Genomic DNA, 16,113 nt, shown 5'->3' on the forward strand with positions numbered 1-16,113 from the left:
TTGGGTTCTACTGATGAGCGCATTATATAGGGGGTGGATACTGTAATTACCTCTTTTTGGCTAGGTGAGCTACTTACAAATCAGAAAACCTAAAATTCTATTCCTGGCTTCCCTGCATGATCGCTTTTTGCCTCAGTTTCCCCTTCCGCTATGCCTGTGCACGCTATGCTTTTTAGGGCAAGGGAGTGTCTTCTCACGAAGCCTCCATAGTCTCCAGAGTGATGAGGTCTTGGGACCACTTGGTAGAAATGTAATACAAATAACAGCATTCAGGTTGCCTACACACAAAATTATCTGTTTCCCTGCAAAATATAGACATGCAAGGATACAAGTGAGACATCCATGTTTTGCTCTTCCTCATTCTCTCATTATGGCTCACGCTGCATGTAACTCAGAGCACTGCCAACAAGCAGGAGACATCCCCTTGCTGAAATGCTCCAGGTGTTTCATACATGTAGCTACCCTAAAATTGTTCCTCATCTGTTTCCACATAGTATAACAAAGCACCTCCTGTGGGTATGATATTGTGCTCTGTGAACTGGCCCACAGTGGAGTTAGAGATCTGCTGCTGCTGCAAGATAAGGGAGTTTTCTTTCAAGATCTGTGGTTTGGGAGCAGAAGGACAAATGGTTCTAAACCTGAGACGCATGTGTTATTTGTATAGCTGGTATGTCTGTTGTCTGCATGTGTGGATGTGTTATACACCGCTGACCTTGAATCTTTCACGAGACTTGAGAAACTCTGCTCTGCAAGGCTGACCGGAACAGAATCCCCGCATGACTGTTTAAATAAATGCTGAACACTTTCGCCATCCTGCAAGGAAACTCAGCATACAAAAAAAAAAACCCAGCAAGTAGCATGAGATTACAGACCAGATCTGTTTGCTTGAACACCCCAGAACACCACAGGCATGCCCTTTGGAAGGGCAAAAGGAGGGAGCGTCTGCAGCAGATTTAAGCCGTGATTCAGCAAAGCACCTAAGCATTGGCCTAATTTTAAGCACATCAGTGGGGATATGCACATGCTGAACGTTACATAGGTGCTTGACTGCCTTAAGTCGCTCTGCCGAGGAGATCCTCTTCTCCTAGGAAAGTGAGGAACTCTGCAGCTGAGGTGGGTCAGGACAGGCTCAGGGAATGCAGGAGACAGGCTCATGCTAACATGCAAGCAATAGCCATGTTCGCTGTAGATCAGGATGAAGCTTGGGTGCACAGGCCCCCCCTGACGCCCTCGGCTTAGGAGCTCAAGCTGCAGTATCCACACTGCTGGTTCAGCAGGCTCTCTTGAGCTCTCCCAGCTGTGCCCAGGCTGGGAGTTTGGCTCCCAGTTGCACAAGCAGACATACACTTCTCCCAGCCCTCTCAGAGGTCCAGGGAGGCCCCAGCTGCTTCCAGCTTTTGAGGCCCCTAGCCATAGTAAAAAAAAATAAATGATAACACATGAAAACAAAATAGGCACCAAAAAAAAAAAAAAAAAGAGAGAGAGAGCTGGGAAAGTGTGTCACATTTTTGGTCCAATAGGGATGTGCATAAAAACAAGTTGCGAAACTTATCCACAGTCATAAAATTTAACAAGGGTCTAAATTTGAGGCCCCCTTTGAGCTTGAGGCCAAGGCCAAATGGCTGCCCTCTCCCCTATCACCCCCCCACCCGCATGCCCTCTGATTGGCCCTGTGACTTCCTTAGAACAGGGCTCTCTCATCCAAACTTCCACTGCTGTCCTTCTGGACACACACTTTAGCTAATCCCATGGTAGAGAGATGAGTGCACACCTATAGTATGTCCCCAGGCAGCCTTAGCCTGTATGCCCTAAAGGGCATAGGAGCAGGTTCCACTCTTGTTCATTTTAGCAGTTGCCCACAGAAACCCTTTCCCAGCCCTGGCACACCTGACAGGGCCTCTAGGAGCCCATTCCTCAAGCCTCAGCTGGCTCTTAATTCACAGCAGCAGCGTTTGACTGACTGCGGCAGCACCCGCTCAAAATAGTGCCACATGCTGCCTTCCTCTGTTGCACCCTTCACAGTCTTCATGGCAAAAAGCTACTGGGCCTGCTCACTGGATGACTGTGGATGGTTGATAAATAGGTCAAAACACAATCAGCATCCTCCTGCACTAGGTCAGACCCTGTGCCTCGGTAGGAGCCATTTCTGTACCCAGTTGCAGCTCTCTGTTCCCAGCCCTGGCAGCACTAGTGATGTTCAAGACCTGGTTGACAGCAATGTTTGAAGATGAAGTGTGCTTTCCACTCTCCTGGTGCTCAAAAACAGCTGGACCATTTCTGCTCAGACTTTCAAAACAAAAACAAATCACCTTGAGGCACGGAAAATTTCAGCCCTAAGATAGCATGTCTCACAAAGCTATGATAAGCAGATGAAAGCAGAGACTTAGGATGGAAACTGTTACACAACCCTACAGTTGCTGTTTTTACAGCTCAGGATAACATGCCCAACTAACGCAACCATCACCACAGCAGCCGGGCTGGCTGGCTGCCATCGGGGTCACCGTACCAAAGACTGAAGCAGGGATTTCCAGAGGTAAAAGCACAATCAGCTACAGCCAAACAGCTGTGAGCTTTGAAAGATGAATAGCGTCTGGGTTAAACACGTTGTCTGGCCACAGAAAGCTCATCCTAGGGCACCCAGTCACTTGAATCACTCCCCCGCCCCCCCCCCCCCCCCGGCACGCGCACACACATGTTGTAGCCACCAGCAGGGAAGGAACTGGAGACCTCCAGAGATCAAGCAGGAGTCACTCCAGTTTGAGCAGAAGAGTCCCAGTCAACAGGTGATGACGGGAACATGCCTATGCCTTCTGTGGCTCGGGGACACGTAAGGCACACATTCACAGAGACCAGTTATCAAAAGAGGAGTTATCTCCATATAAATCTGAAGGGAGGATCTTGCCTTTAGATCTCCACTCTGACTGAGCCCTGGGCAACGAGGGTGACCAGGTGTGGGAGGAGAGCACGGCTGTGCGTTCCATACCCATTCAGGCAGCTGGAGGGAGCAGTCTCTACAGACTGGCCATGAGGTGAGCAGTATGCTAGCTCCGGGTCTGGGCCAGTGCAGCACAGAGCAGCAGCTGGGGTGCTGTGTGATGATGAGACCACCTCCCATCCAGGCATCAGCTCAGTCTGGTCCTTAGGACGGAGATGCTAGTTCTGTCATGGGCTGGGATTAACCCTGTGGGATTCAGCTCTTCTATTCCCAATGGCTCCTGGACCAGGAGCTCTCTTGTGCCATGAACTGTCCCTTTCCTCTGGCCGTCATGCTCTTCTCCACCTTACTGCAGGGTAGGGAGAGCCACTGGCCCTTCTCATACCCCCACATGGTGCTCTGGGGGACACAGCAAGGCTTAAGAGCAGGAATCAATTACAGGAGAGACTCTATAGACCTGTGCCTATGGCTCAGAGTCTAACTGGCCCATTACCCTGTCCCCATCAGTGGCCGGGGCAGAGCTGCAGTGAGGTCTGTACAGAGCATGGCAATTTAGGAGAGAGCCACCCTGTTTTTCCCTCATTGCTTGTGGCAGTCAGAGGCTTAGGGACATGGGGTTGCATCCCTGACCACCTTGACTAACAGCCACTGATGAACATATCCTCCATTAATGTATTTAGGGTTTCTTTTCTTTTTAACCCAGCTATATTTGACCTTCATGATATCCCACAGCAAGGAGTTCCACAGGTTAACTATGTGTTGTGGTGAAAAAAAGTATTTCCTCTTTTTTGTATTAAACCTGCTGCCTATTAATTTCATTAGAGTATGGTGGAAAAGTGTAAATAATGCTTCTCGGTTCACACTTGCGCACCTAAACGCCTTTGAGAATCTGGACCTAAGTGTCTAGATCGCGGCATTAAACTCAGACAATGTAACTGCAGTGTAGCTGCAGCAAGGGCTGGCTGCCTGAGTCTGCAGAGAGGAGGGAACACAACTGAGCATCTTCATTCATTTCATGAAGATGTTGCCTCCAGGACCCACTGCTCTGGAGCGTGTCTAATACAAAAGAGGGCAGCAGCGTAACCCATCCAGCGGTTCATCACAGTGATGAAGTATTGGGTAGCTCCTGGTTGCTTTTTCTGGGTGAAGAAATGAGCCTCACAGTACTACTTTTTCCTCTGGGATAGTGGAAGAGCTCCCAACAAACACCACACCAAGGACACTGCATGGCGTAGAGTACTGGGAAATCTTGGTTGTATGGCACTGAGAACAATGGGACCCACTGGGGACCAAATATGGGACAGGGAGATATTGGGGGGAGGGGCAGCTCCTCCAAGCCCCAGGGAGCCAGGAAGGAGTTGGCAGCCCCTGGCAATCCCCAGGAGCCTGGGAAAGTGGCAGCCACTGGCAATCCCTGGGAACCCCGAGAAAGCGGCAGCCACTGGTGATCCCCAGAAGCCCCGGGGAAGCGGCAGCTGCCCATACTCCCACTGCTTCCCTGAGGCTGGCGTGGGGGTGGGGGCAAATACAGGACAATTAGTCTCATTTAAAAAAAAAAGTCGGGATGCCTTTTTGGCGTCCCAAATGTGGGACCATCCCACCCAAGAGGGGACAGATGGTCACCCTATGCTCAGCTCTAGATGCCAGGGGAGAGCTCATTCAAATGCAGCTTACCCTAGTAACTGAAGTACACTATGACCACATTTCCCCCTCTTACCACTAAACACCATAGCTCCCAAAAACTCTATCATAATCAAAATATAGGCCCAGAGACTCCTTCCTTGGCCCCAAGGCCCTTCCCTCCATTCACTTCTTCCCAGCCCAGGCCTGCTGTTTACCCCCACCAGCTGATTGGCATGGTTGGGTGTCTGGTGGCTGCTCAGCACTCATTTTTTCTAGGTTGTGCCAGCCCCAGAGCACCCACAGAGTCATTTCCTATGTCTGGGACTCTCTCACTGCCCAGGGTCCTAGCCCAGCCCAAACCCAGAAGTTCACAATGCAAAGAAACAGCCCTGCAAGCCCACACCTAGGAGCTGGAGGCAGTTGACACAGGCCAGCCACAAGTTTTAATTGCACTGCAAACAAACAGGGAGGCCAAAGTGTCCACTTACTCTGGGTGCCCCTTTCAGACTCTAAGGACCTCTTCTTTTCCAGAACACTAAGTATTACAAAGCACTATGTTCAACTCACAGCTCCCATGCTCTTCCCTGGTAGCCAGGAGCGCTCAGCACATCTGCAAATAAGCCCCCAGGGTCTGAAGTCGGAGACTCGGAAAATGAGAAACACAGTTAGTGGCTAGCTGTTCAAAGTTTGGCTTAAGCAGCTTACCCAGCAACTCAGTGGCAGAGGCAGGGATAGAATCCCATTCTCCAGGGCAGCTTTCAACTGCTTTAACCACAAGCCAATTTTCCCTTTTCCTGTAATTCTCTTCCTCATTCACTGCACACCTGCTAACTACAGCAACACACGAGACTGGGATCTGATAGACTCCTGCATTACAAAACCCCAGTTCTTAGAATCATCACAGAAGATTGGGGTTACCTAGTCTACCCCTCTGCTCAAAGTAGGACCAACCCCAACTAAATTCATCCTGTGAGCAGACCACCCTGTGCACTGAAGGAGGCAGGGGTCCAGTGGAGAAAAAATATACAGCATGTGATCCTGTGACACATTCTCACAAAGTGGAGCTCATTAAGGTTTCACAAGCAAAACTTCTGGCATGTCCTAGCCTTCTGAACATTTAGTTGTGCAACCTCACACATTCTTTCCATGGATTTTTGTTTACAATTTCCTTGGTAATTTAGAAAAGCAATCTGAAAATACAGAAATTCCCTGACATGGAATCATTTGAACACCCACATGGGTCATCAGAAACGTTGGACTGGAAATCCCAGTGCAGGCCTCTGAATCTTGAGCCAATTAAGTAACTAACAGCAGTAGTAGGTTGTCATCCTCTGCATAATGAAACTAACCTCCTTTGTCAAGCAGTTTGAGGTCTATGAATGAAAAGCATTATGTAAGAGCTAGGTATAATTATTATTGTTACATGGATCAGAGGCTATAGGGACACGAGAGACAAACTTTGCCAGAGGGTTTCAGATCTCTTTATTGACAGTGGAAGAATGGTAAGACACAAAAATCTTGTTTCCATTCCAGGTCTTGAGAGCAGTGTGCTCTAGTAGCCACAAGTTCTTCTGTTCCTGTTTCCCCTAAGCCTGACTTCTACCAGTTTCCCTCAACCTGTCTTTCTTCTACTCCTGTCGGCCTCCCCATCCCTCAGCTTGGTCTCTACACACCACGTTTTCAAAATAGCTCAGCAACAAGTGGTTCCCATTTTGATATTCATGACCAGATCCTCAGAAGAATTCAGCATCCGCCATCTAACACCACCATACAATAGAAAAGAACATAAGAATGGCCATACTGGGTCAGACCAAAGGTCCATCCAGCCCAGCATCCCATCTGCCGACGGTGGCCAATGCCAGGTGCCCCAGAGAAGGAGAACAGAAGACAATGATCAAGTGATTTATCTCCTGCCATCCATCTCCTGCCCTTGTTCTGAAGGCTAGGGCACCATACTTTATCCCTGGCTAATAGCCATTTATAGACCTAACCTGCAAAAATTTATCAAGCTCTTTTTTAAACCCTAATAGAGTCCTGGCCTTCACAGCCTCCTCGGGCAAGGAGTTCCACAGGTTGACTGTGCGCTGTGTGAAGAAAAATTTCCTTTTATTAGTTTTGAACCTACTACCCATCAATTTCATTTGGTGTCCCCTAGTTCTTGTATTATGGGAAAAGGTAAATAATTTTTCTATATTTACTTTCTCCACACCATTCATGATTTTATATACCTCTATCATATCGCCCCTCAATCGCCTCTTTTCCAAACTGAAAAGTCCCAGTCTCTCTAGCCTCTCCCCATATGGGACCCGTTCCAAGCCCCTAATCATCTTAGTCGCCCTTTTCTGAACCTTTTCTAATGCCAATATATTTTTTTTGAGGTGAGGAGACCACATCTGCACGCAGTACTCAAGATGTGGGCGTACCATAGTTTTATATAGGGGAAGTATGATATCTTTTGTCTTATTATCGATCCCTTTTTTAATAATTCCTAACATCCTATTTGCCTTACTAACTGCCGCTGCACACTGCGTGGATGTCTTCAGAGAACTATCCACTATAACTCCAAGATCCCTTTCCTGATCTGTCGTAGCTAAATTTGACCCCATCATGTAGTACGTGTAATTTGGGTTATTTTTTCCAACATGCATTACCTTACACTTACCCACATTAAATTTCATTTGCCATTTTGCTGCCCAATCACTCAGTTTGCTGAGATCTTTTTGTAGTTCTTCACAATCCCTTTTGCTTTTGACTGTCCTGAACAACTTGGTGTCATCTGCAAACTTTGCCACCTCACTGCTTACCTCATTTTCTAGATCATTGATGAACAAGTTGAACAGGATCGGTCCCAGGACTGACCCCTGGGGAACACCACTAGTTACCCTCCTCCATTGTGAAAATTTACCATTTATTCCCACCCTTTGTTTTCTGTCTTTTAACCAATTCCCGATCCATGAAAGGATCTTTCCTCCTATCCCATGACCACCTAATTTACATAAAAGCCTTTGGTGTGGGACCGTGTCAAAGGCTTTCTGGAAATCTAGGTATATTATGTCCACTGGGTGCCCCTTGTCCGCATGTTTATTAACCCCTTCAAAGAATTCTAATAGATTAGTTAGACACGACTTCCCTGTGCAGAAACCATGCTGACTTTTGCCCAACAATTCGTGCTCTTCTACGTGCCTTGCAATTTTATTCTTTACTAGTGTTTCTACTAATTTGCCTGGTACTGATGTTAAACTTATCGGTCTATAATTGCCAGGGTCTCCTCTAGAGCCTTTTTTAAATATTGGTGTTATATTGGCCGTCTTCCAGTCATTTGGTACCATGAACAGCCTCTATCATGAAGATTTATCATTGCCGCTTCCTCCAGTGAGTTGGGCACTATATTATTCTCGGAAGTCCCCAGTTGGTGCTATTGCTGATGGCCTTACTGAAAATATCTTAGATATATATTTACATCCTGTAATGTCTCTTGGACAAGTGCTTTTGGTCAGTTGTGGTGCACTTTGTTTGGAAGCTGTAGTGGATTGATTCATTATCTGACATTTAGTTATTCCTAGAGTTTGTAACCAGAGATTATCACACAGTACTGTACCAAAATATGGCAGGTTCCTCTGAATAAGGAGACAGCAACTGCAGCTAAAGTATGGGTCTATTTTCGCCAGTCTTACCTGCTTTCTTGATCATTGTTTCTGGAAGCATCACCAGCCCTTTGGATAAAATGACATTTCAATCTAGGATCTCAGAAGAGAAGATACAGATACCTGTGGGTAGGACAATTGTGTCACTTTTATGTTTCAGATGAGTTAAACAATACTGGAGGCCTGGGAAAATGCACTCTATTCTGAAAGACACTCTGGTTTTGCTCTATTCCTTTGAAATTAGACCCCCAGGAAAGTTTCAAGGCAAGCATTAATAGCTACCTAATGCTGACCAGGTGCTCCTTGTGGAAAATATTTCCATCCCCACAAAAAACAAGGGGCTGGGGGAGGTCATATTTTTTAACAGTTTCCTCTTGAAATGTTAGTAAAAAGGCAAATCAGACTCCATGGGGGGTGCAGGTATTGTTTCAATTTAAAAAGCAGGTTCAAGGTGACAGTAACCACAGGTCCCTCAGTAGCAACTTTGTAATTTTACTCAGAGGGCTGAATTCCCTCCTTTTAATGTACCTTTCCACTGGGGCTCATGACTGAGGATTCACGGAGCTACAGCAGTCTTGTGAACTCAGAGGGGACCATCCTGGCCATCTCAGTCCAACCTCCTATGTGTTGCAGGCCTCAGAACCTCATCTGTCACTATTGCAAATCGGCCTCCAACCTTGGGCAGAGATATTGTAGACCTCAAATCATGGTGTAAAGCTATACTGATTATTTGAGTTCAAACCCAGCAAGGAATGAAAAGGACGGCAAAAATCCGCAGCATTTCTGCCAAACTGATCCTTCCCCACCCCACATGTGGCAATCAACCAGACCCTAATTTCAAACCTAAACTTGTGGATGGCCAGTTTCTATCCATTTGTTCTTGGGCCCACACTGGACCTTAACTAACTCCTCTCCCTCCAGGTGTTTATCCCCTTGATGTATTTACGGAGAGGAATCCTATCTCCTCTCAGCACAAGCTTGGGTTAGGCTAAAGCAGAGCTCTTTGAGCCTCCTCCCTTACAGCAGTTTCTCCATTTCTGGGCTCATCCTGGTAACCCTTCCCTGCACCTCTTCCCATTGGAACACATTGTCAAGGGAAAGACCTTGTAAATTAAAAAGTCAATACCAGGCTCATGGCAGAGGTGGTGCCTGGTACTAAGATTCAAATAATGCTAGGCTTCAGGGATCTGCTTTTTGCGATACTGTATAGTTGTGCTACCTGGTAAGAACCACTAGCTCTTAATAAGCTCTTTTCCTCCATAGCTCTCTCAGAGTTTTTGCAAGGAAGGTCATTTTCATGATCCCCATTTTACAGATGAGGAAACTGAGGCACATCGTGGGGAAATGACATTCCCCAGGTGACACAGAAGGCCAGTGCCCAGGTCCAAAATTAACCCCCTGTATCCTGGGTCTAGTGCTCTCTCACACCTTGGTCCTAACCCCTGTTCCTCTACCTCCTCACTTTCTCCCAATGCACTCCAAACACCTCCTGAAGGGAAGGCTTGGTGACCTGTGCACTCTCTTCTCCATCATCGAGGGAAGGGCTCAGTACGCCATTCCCACTGTGTGAAGGGCCAGAGAGTGAAGCACAGTGCCCCCTCAAAAACACACCTTCAGAATACCTTGTGACATGGACTATCCCCCACCCCACACACACATACCATATCCTGCGTTCCTCAGTTTCTCTAGATAGGAGACAGGGATAATGCTCACCTACCTGAGAGATGTGTCAGAGGGCTCAGTTCATTAATGTTGGATTCCAGTGCTATGAGATCTCAGATGCAGAATGCTGGAATTCTGGACAGCCAGCTGAGATCCTGGTAATCTCCACTTCCATTCCCAGTGTTTACCTAAACCTCTCAGGCCAGATTCTGTACTGCAGCCAGGAGGAGGCACAGCATAAGGTGGAAAGTGGTGGATTTATCCCCATCTAATGCTGGGCTTGCTGGGGACTTAAATCCCTGGTGTAATTTAGAGCAGCCCCTGGGCCTCTATTGCTACATTCTGCCACCCAAACTAACTGGAATGGAGGGCATTTGTGCCACACCTACAGCCTGTCTTACCCCAGGAGCTGTGCACAAGAGCAGAACTGAGCTGCTGACACCACCCTGCTGGTACCCATGCATAGGAAGAATTCACTGGGTCAGTTCCATCTGGGGTCTCAGAGCCAAGGCTGCGTCATTGCGTCTTGGCCCTCCCAGTCCTGGACAGGATTAAAAAATACCAAAAGAAGGATAATGGAAGAAAAAGGTCAGCCAAGTACCTGAAAATCTTAAATCAGATTTGTGTATAGTTGTACCCTGCCGTGAGGTTCACAGGTGACCAGGGAAGGGTACTTGTTTGATGAGATGCTCACTATATTGTTCCCATTTATCAGCCAGAATCACTTTCATCTCTACATCCTGAATATACCTGATCTTTGGCTCCCCTGCCACCTTCCCTTCCCCATGTCTTAGTTTTCCTATCTGTAAAATGAGGTTAATGATACAGACCACCTTTTGTTTAAAACAAAAATGCAGCATTTAACAATTGCTCTGACCCAAGCAAAGGACTATCCCCTTGTGTCTTTCCCTGTCCTCTGCTTTGTTATTCCCCCCCCATCCCCCCAACCATCCAGGCTGTAGCAACACAAGTGCAAAGGAAAGCCTCATCTGTCATCTGCCGGCACACTCCCACCCACCCAAGCCACTTCTGTCAATGCACACCCAACATGTAAGCTGTCCTAAGTGGCTCTGGGCAGTCAGTCAAGTGCTGAACTCTTTGGCAGAATGTGGGTGTAATTAGATAATTAATAACTTTTTTGAAAAAGGCTAAATGGAAGCTTTCCTTAGAGAGAGGAAATAATTATATATCATTTTGATATGTGAGCTGAGTCCTCAGACAGGAGATTCAGTGCCTTCCAGGAAAAGCCAAACAATTACGTGCACTGCCCCCAGGCAGTCATGGGTTACAGAGCTTGTCTCGTTAGGCTGAGAAGCTGTGGCTGGGCAAATAATGAACATGCTGCTGTTCATTCTTCTTGTGCAGGAAGCAGCCCGCTGGCACAAAAGCCTCCCCCAGCCCCCCACTTGTCCTGGTGCATGACCCAGTCATGCCTAAGCAAGATGAACTTGGTACCCCTTGGGAAGATTTAACCTGTGTAGCACCAGAGTCTAAATGGTGTGAGGCATACGGCGGCTGGCGCCGTGGAGCTAGGCTGAAGTGTTACAGCTGGACTGAAGTGATGAGCTTATATATCCACCCAGCCCTGGCACTGTGGATTTTCCCAGGGACGTCGAGCTTCAATTTGCTGACTCGGTGCAATGGTCAAGATTAAAGTATACAGCCAGCCTAGCACCTAGCAAGAGATACTGGTTGGCTTTGAAGGAGAGTAGCTGGCTGCTTTCCCAGGCTCCAGGAAAGCTATGCAGGGACCTGGGACTACACAGACTACACAATTCCACCCATGGATTTAACCCTTTCGCTGCCATCATACATCATGCCACAGAGAGGCTGTAGAGCTGCAGGCCAGGCTGAAGCTGGGCAGCCAACTCTTGCACAGAAATTAGTGGGTTTGTTTTCGTATGGACACCTGAGGCATGCACCCAGACTACTGCCAACCCCCAGTAGTTAAAACATGTAACTGCAACAGGGTGAATAGGGAGACCAGGTAATCACTGAAAGTGAGCGCGTGGCCCTGGCCTACCCCTATTCCCTGGAAGTCAAAGGCAGGTTTATTTTATTTTATTTTGCTTTGCAACGCAGCATAAAATAGGTGGCCTCACCTGAGCAGAACATCAGGTCTTCACAGGACATGTGATTAGCAGCCCCTGCATCAGGTTTCTGGCACTTGAAGTTTTCCTGGCTGGGGAGGGACCGGGGAAAAACTCCAGCTGTAACTTCACAACACAAATAGCCAACTATGAGCACAAGGTAAAGTGAAGGCATGTCACCTTTGTACTGCAAATTAAAATGTTCCTTGATGAGTCCACATAGCAAACAGACATGCCAGGCACCATTTGTGTAACAATGACACCATTAACTTAATTTTATAATGCAATATATAACATAACGCTCACTTTAAACATGTAATTGAATTATCCAATCTATCATGGGTGGGTCTTTGGTTGAGAAAGGTTTCTAAGGAACTAAAGGGCTCGGGTTGAGTTAAATGTACAGGGAATAAACCTGAACAGAGGCACATTGTTCAGTCACTGATGTTCAGGTAGCAGAAATCTGACTTCTGTGCCAGAGGCTGGGGATTCAAGTTCTGCACCACAGCTTGGGATCACACGGCAGGTGGGAGGAACTTTTGGATAATTTCTAGTTAGCTCAGTCACATGGTTGCTGTGGGTTTGTAAACTCCAGAGGGTGGCTTGGTGCTTGAGATTATCACTGACACCGTCAGCCATGGTTATTTTCAGATTTTGCTGTGAAACTTTCACATGGCCCTAGTTAGTACTAGGTCTGCTGCAAAGTGTGGTGCTGATCCAGACTACAGCAGTTATTCAGGGCATTGATGGGCCATCCCCTCTTTCCTTCTGTTAGCAGCCATCCCACTCTTCATTGGAAGCTGAGGAAATACCCCAGTGTTCTGTGAATCTAACTTGTAAGTAGCTGCATTGCCAAGGTCAGAGTCTCAGCACACAGTGTGGGTCAGAGGCAGGGTCCAAGAGTGCTCCTTGCACTGCCCAGGCTGCGTGCTAGGTAGGTCCTCTGGCATACCAAGGGGCAGATACAGCAGTCAGCAATTAGCCGGCGGTAGGGAGAGCCACTCATGCAGCCATTCCCCTCCCAGCCAGAACCTCCCAGGCCTGGTTTAAAGGGGCCGTGGAGCCAGACACCAGTAGTGATATGCTGTGAACATCCCTGGCACATCAGAACCCAGATTCTAGCTCACGACCATGGGAAGCATTTACGAAAGGCATCTGAAGCAAGTGACTCACTGCCAGGGCAACCCTTCGCTTCCAGGCACGACCTTACAGTGAGCCTCTCTCTAATCACTCAGGTAGGACACTAGTTTCAGGGCCCAAAACCCCCATCAAGAAGAAAACAAAAACCTGAGTCACATAACATCTTGCAGCACACAGGGCATGAAAAGGAGTCTGGTTATGGAGCCATCAAGAGGTCTCCATGCATCCCCTGAGTCTATGTCTTGAAGGCCCTACTCCCCCGATCTTTTTGCCCGTCTAGATTCTCATATACTGGGAGTACATTTGTAGCCTTCTGCACATGTGAGGGTTTGATCTGGGACAGGGTTCCCTCTACTTTTTCCCAATCCCTGGGCAGAATGAATTTTGTTATGTGTACCCAGGCATGTGTGGATCTGTGCCACCAGTAGAAACATCCTGCTGGCTGTAGGTGCTCTGCTAATCAGATGGGTGGCCTGTGACTGTCTCCTGGGTGACCACCCAAGGGCTCAGCTTACAGATGGCTGGCTCTGGCTGCTGTGTTACACCAGGAGCACTGACACTGATGGGTGTGCCCTGCAAGTTCGATTTAGCATGTCCTACCAGGTGCACTAAATCGAACTGTGGAAGATTAACCACAGCAGTGTGGATCTTCTCCTTAGTGAAGACATACCCTTTGTCTCAGAGCTTCTGAGTCCCTTTTCTTAAGAGGGTCTAGCAGAGTAACAATGGGCAGCGGTCCTAGGCAGGGCTGGCTCCATGGAGCTAAAAAGCATAGGTGGATTAATTTACACTGGCTGACTCCGGAGCAGGCCTGGTCTTCATAGGAGGTCCTCTTCCTGCCTGGATATGCTTTGCAGGTGCAGCAGGATGGTACTACCGGGGCCCAAAGTACCTCATGAATTCCTGCGGGGCTTGAACTCCTATCGCAGCAACCTGGAGCAAGGTGTAAAGGTGAGGGTGAAAGAACATAGAACTTGACTGACTGGACCATTCCTGAGGTCCATCTGTCCAGTGGTCTCCAATAGTGGCCAGCACCAGATGCTTCTTCATAGCCAGGTGCTAAACCCCCATGATAACATATTTAAGTAGAAAATGTCTTCCTAACTTTGGGCAGTAAGCCACAAATACTCCAAGGTACTGAGACTCCTAACCTCTATTGATTTCAATGGAAGTTAGACCCTAACTTACTTTGTAGGGCTGTGTGTTAGTGTTTCCAATTCCAAGGTTTAGATCCTGAATATTGACATAATATGCACACTAATTAACACAACTGTATACACCATGGAAGCATTTAACCTCTTTGTTATTCCTGCTAAACTCTTGGCCTTCCAAATCTCCTGTGGCAAGGAATTCCACTGATTAACACATGCCAACATTTTTCCTTTTGGCAGTTTGAAGGTGTATTACTATTTCATGTCACTGGGTAGCTCTGGCTGTTGTGTTACAAAGGAGCTTCTGAATGATGTTCTCTCTGCTGTTCATTACAAGATCTATTTCTACCATGTCAGCTCTTGTGTTTTTTACTTCCTATGCTAAATAATGCTGACAGTCCCCTTCTTGAATGTCAGGAAGTCCAACTCGTCTGGAAGGCTTTCCATGCCTTCATAGGTGCTTGTGGAGGTTTGAATCTTGATTTATGGAAACAGCCCTGTTCAGGATAGCATGTAACATGTGCTTAACTTTAAGCCTCTGTAAAAAGCAGTGGACTTGTTTTTTAGTATGCATGGAGACCTAAAAGACTGCTGGCAGGGTGGGGAGTAAATATTGTGTGCGTGCCAGCTCTGGTTTAAGTATCATCCTGGACAAGAATGTATTTAAAGCATGAGCTTTTCTGAACCATTACCTTGATTTGTTAGAGAAAAGGGCTTATCAGAGAATGTGCTTAAGAAGATGTCCAGTCTGACTTGTTTTTCCCCCTCTCTTCTACTCTAGGCTGTCCAGTGTCTGAGACTGAAGTGGAATTGGGACGTATCCAAGTTTGTAGCTTCTGAAACCTTAACAACCTCAAGTAAACTGGTCCAAAAGACCCCTCTTAGACCTCCATAGCTCTGAATGTTTGTGGAGCACTTAGACTGAGCGGAAACACAGAACCAAAGCCAATGGGCTGAAACTTTGCAGCATCTCTCCCCAGGAGACTGACCCAAAAGGAAAGGAAAAAAAGCAAGCAATGTTGAATGTTTATCATCATCGGATTTCTGTTTGTGGGTGTATTTGGTTTTTACTTTTTTTTTCTGAACATCTTAATTCAAGAAAACATTTGTGAGAAATCTTGGGGGTTGGATTGTATCTTCCCTTTGCTGTAATCTTTATGTAGATTTTTAACTCAAAATGATTTCTTGTACCATAACATCAAAACAGGACCAAGGCGCTCAGAAAAAAAACATGGTCTCCTCTAATCCTGCATGATTTGTTTCAACTAAAGTCTGGATTACAGAGCCTGCTCTCCACACACCCATCCATTTCTTCCAAGATTTGCTATAGCTAGATCCTTTTTTTTCCCCCCATTTTCTATTCCAGTGTATATGTTGCTTATTTGTTTTATTTATTAAGATATTTTTAACAAGCTAAGAGACTGCAATGTCGCCGTGTATACTGCTTCTCTTGCTACTAAAAATAAAGATGTCCTGCGCTACTGGAGGTATTTGATTGATTTTGTAATTTCACAGTTCAACACTTCAGCAAAAAGGACACCCCGTTCTTCATATGTTACTCGCAGCTTGTCTACATTTAAAATGCTGTGCCTATGAGTATCGTAATAATCTCTACAGATAGCAGGACGTCTCCAAAACTTAGCTCTTCTTATGGAGGTGTGTGTCACCAAGGCTGTTGCAAAGTGTCTGTTTTGGTATAAGCTCACAGTAGTTGTTGATGCTTGCAAAAATAATACAGGTTGAACCACTCTAGTATAGCACCCTCACGACCTGAGAGGTGCCAAACAAAAGAATTTGCTGGACCATGGGAGGTCAAGATTGTCTAGCATATTACCGACCCTTCCACTGTTTAATGGGCTCTTAGAAAA

General features: G+C 46.8%; 1 protein-coding gene across 1 annotated transcript in view; it reads left to right on the plus strand.

Annotated features, from left to right (window-relative positions):
• The window catches only part of TWIST2 (twist family bHLH transcription factor 2), a 45,760-nt gene extending 30,057 nt beyond the window's left edge, over positions 1-15,703 (plus strand). The window contains exon 2 of the mRNA XM_075001443.1: positions 15,027-15,703. The gene's annotated coding sequence lies outside the window, so the exon portion shown is untranslated. The remainder of the gene's footprint in view (positions 1-15,026) is intronic.
• Positions 15,704-16,113: the final 410 nt, after the last annotated feature.

This window comes from Carettochelys insculpta, chromosome 8 (assembly GCF_033958435.1).
Source record: "Carettochelys insculpta isolate YL-2023 chromosome 8, ASM3395843v1, whole genome shotgun sequence".
Taxonomy (NCBI): domain Eukaryota; kingdom Metazoa; phylum Chordata; order Testudines; family Carettochelyidae; genus Carettochelys; species Carettochelys insculpta.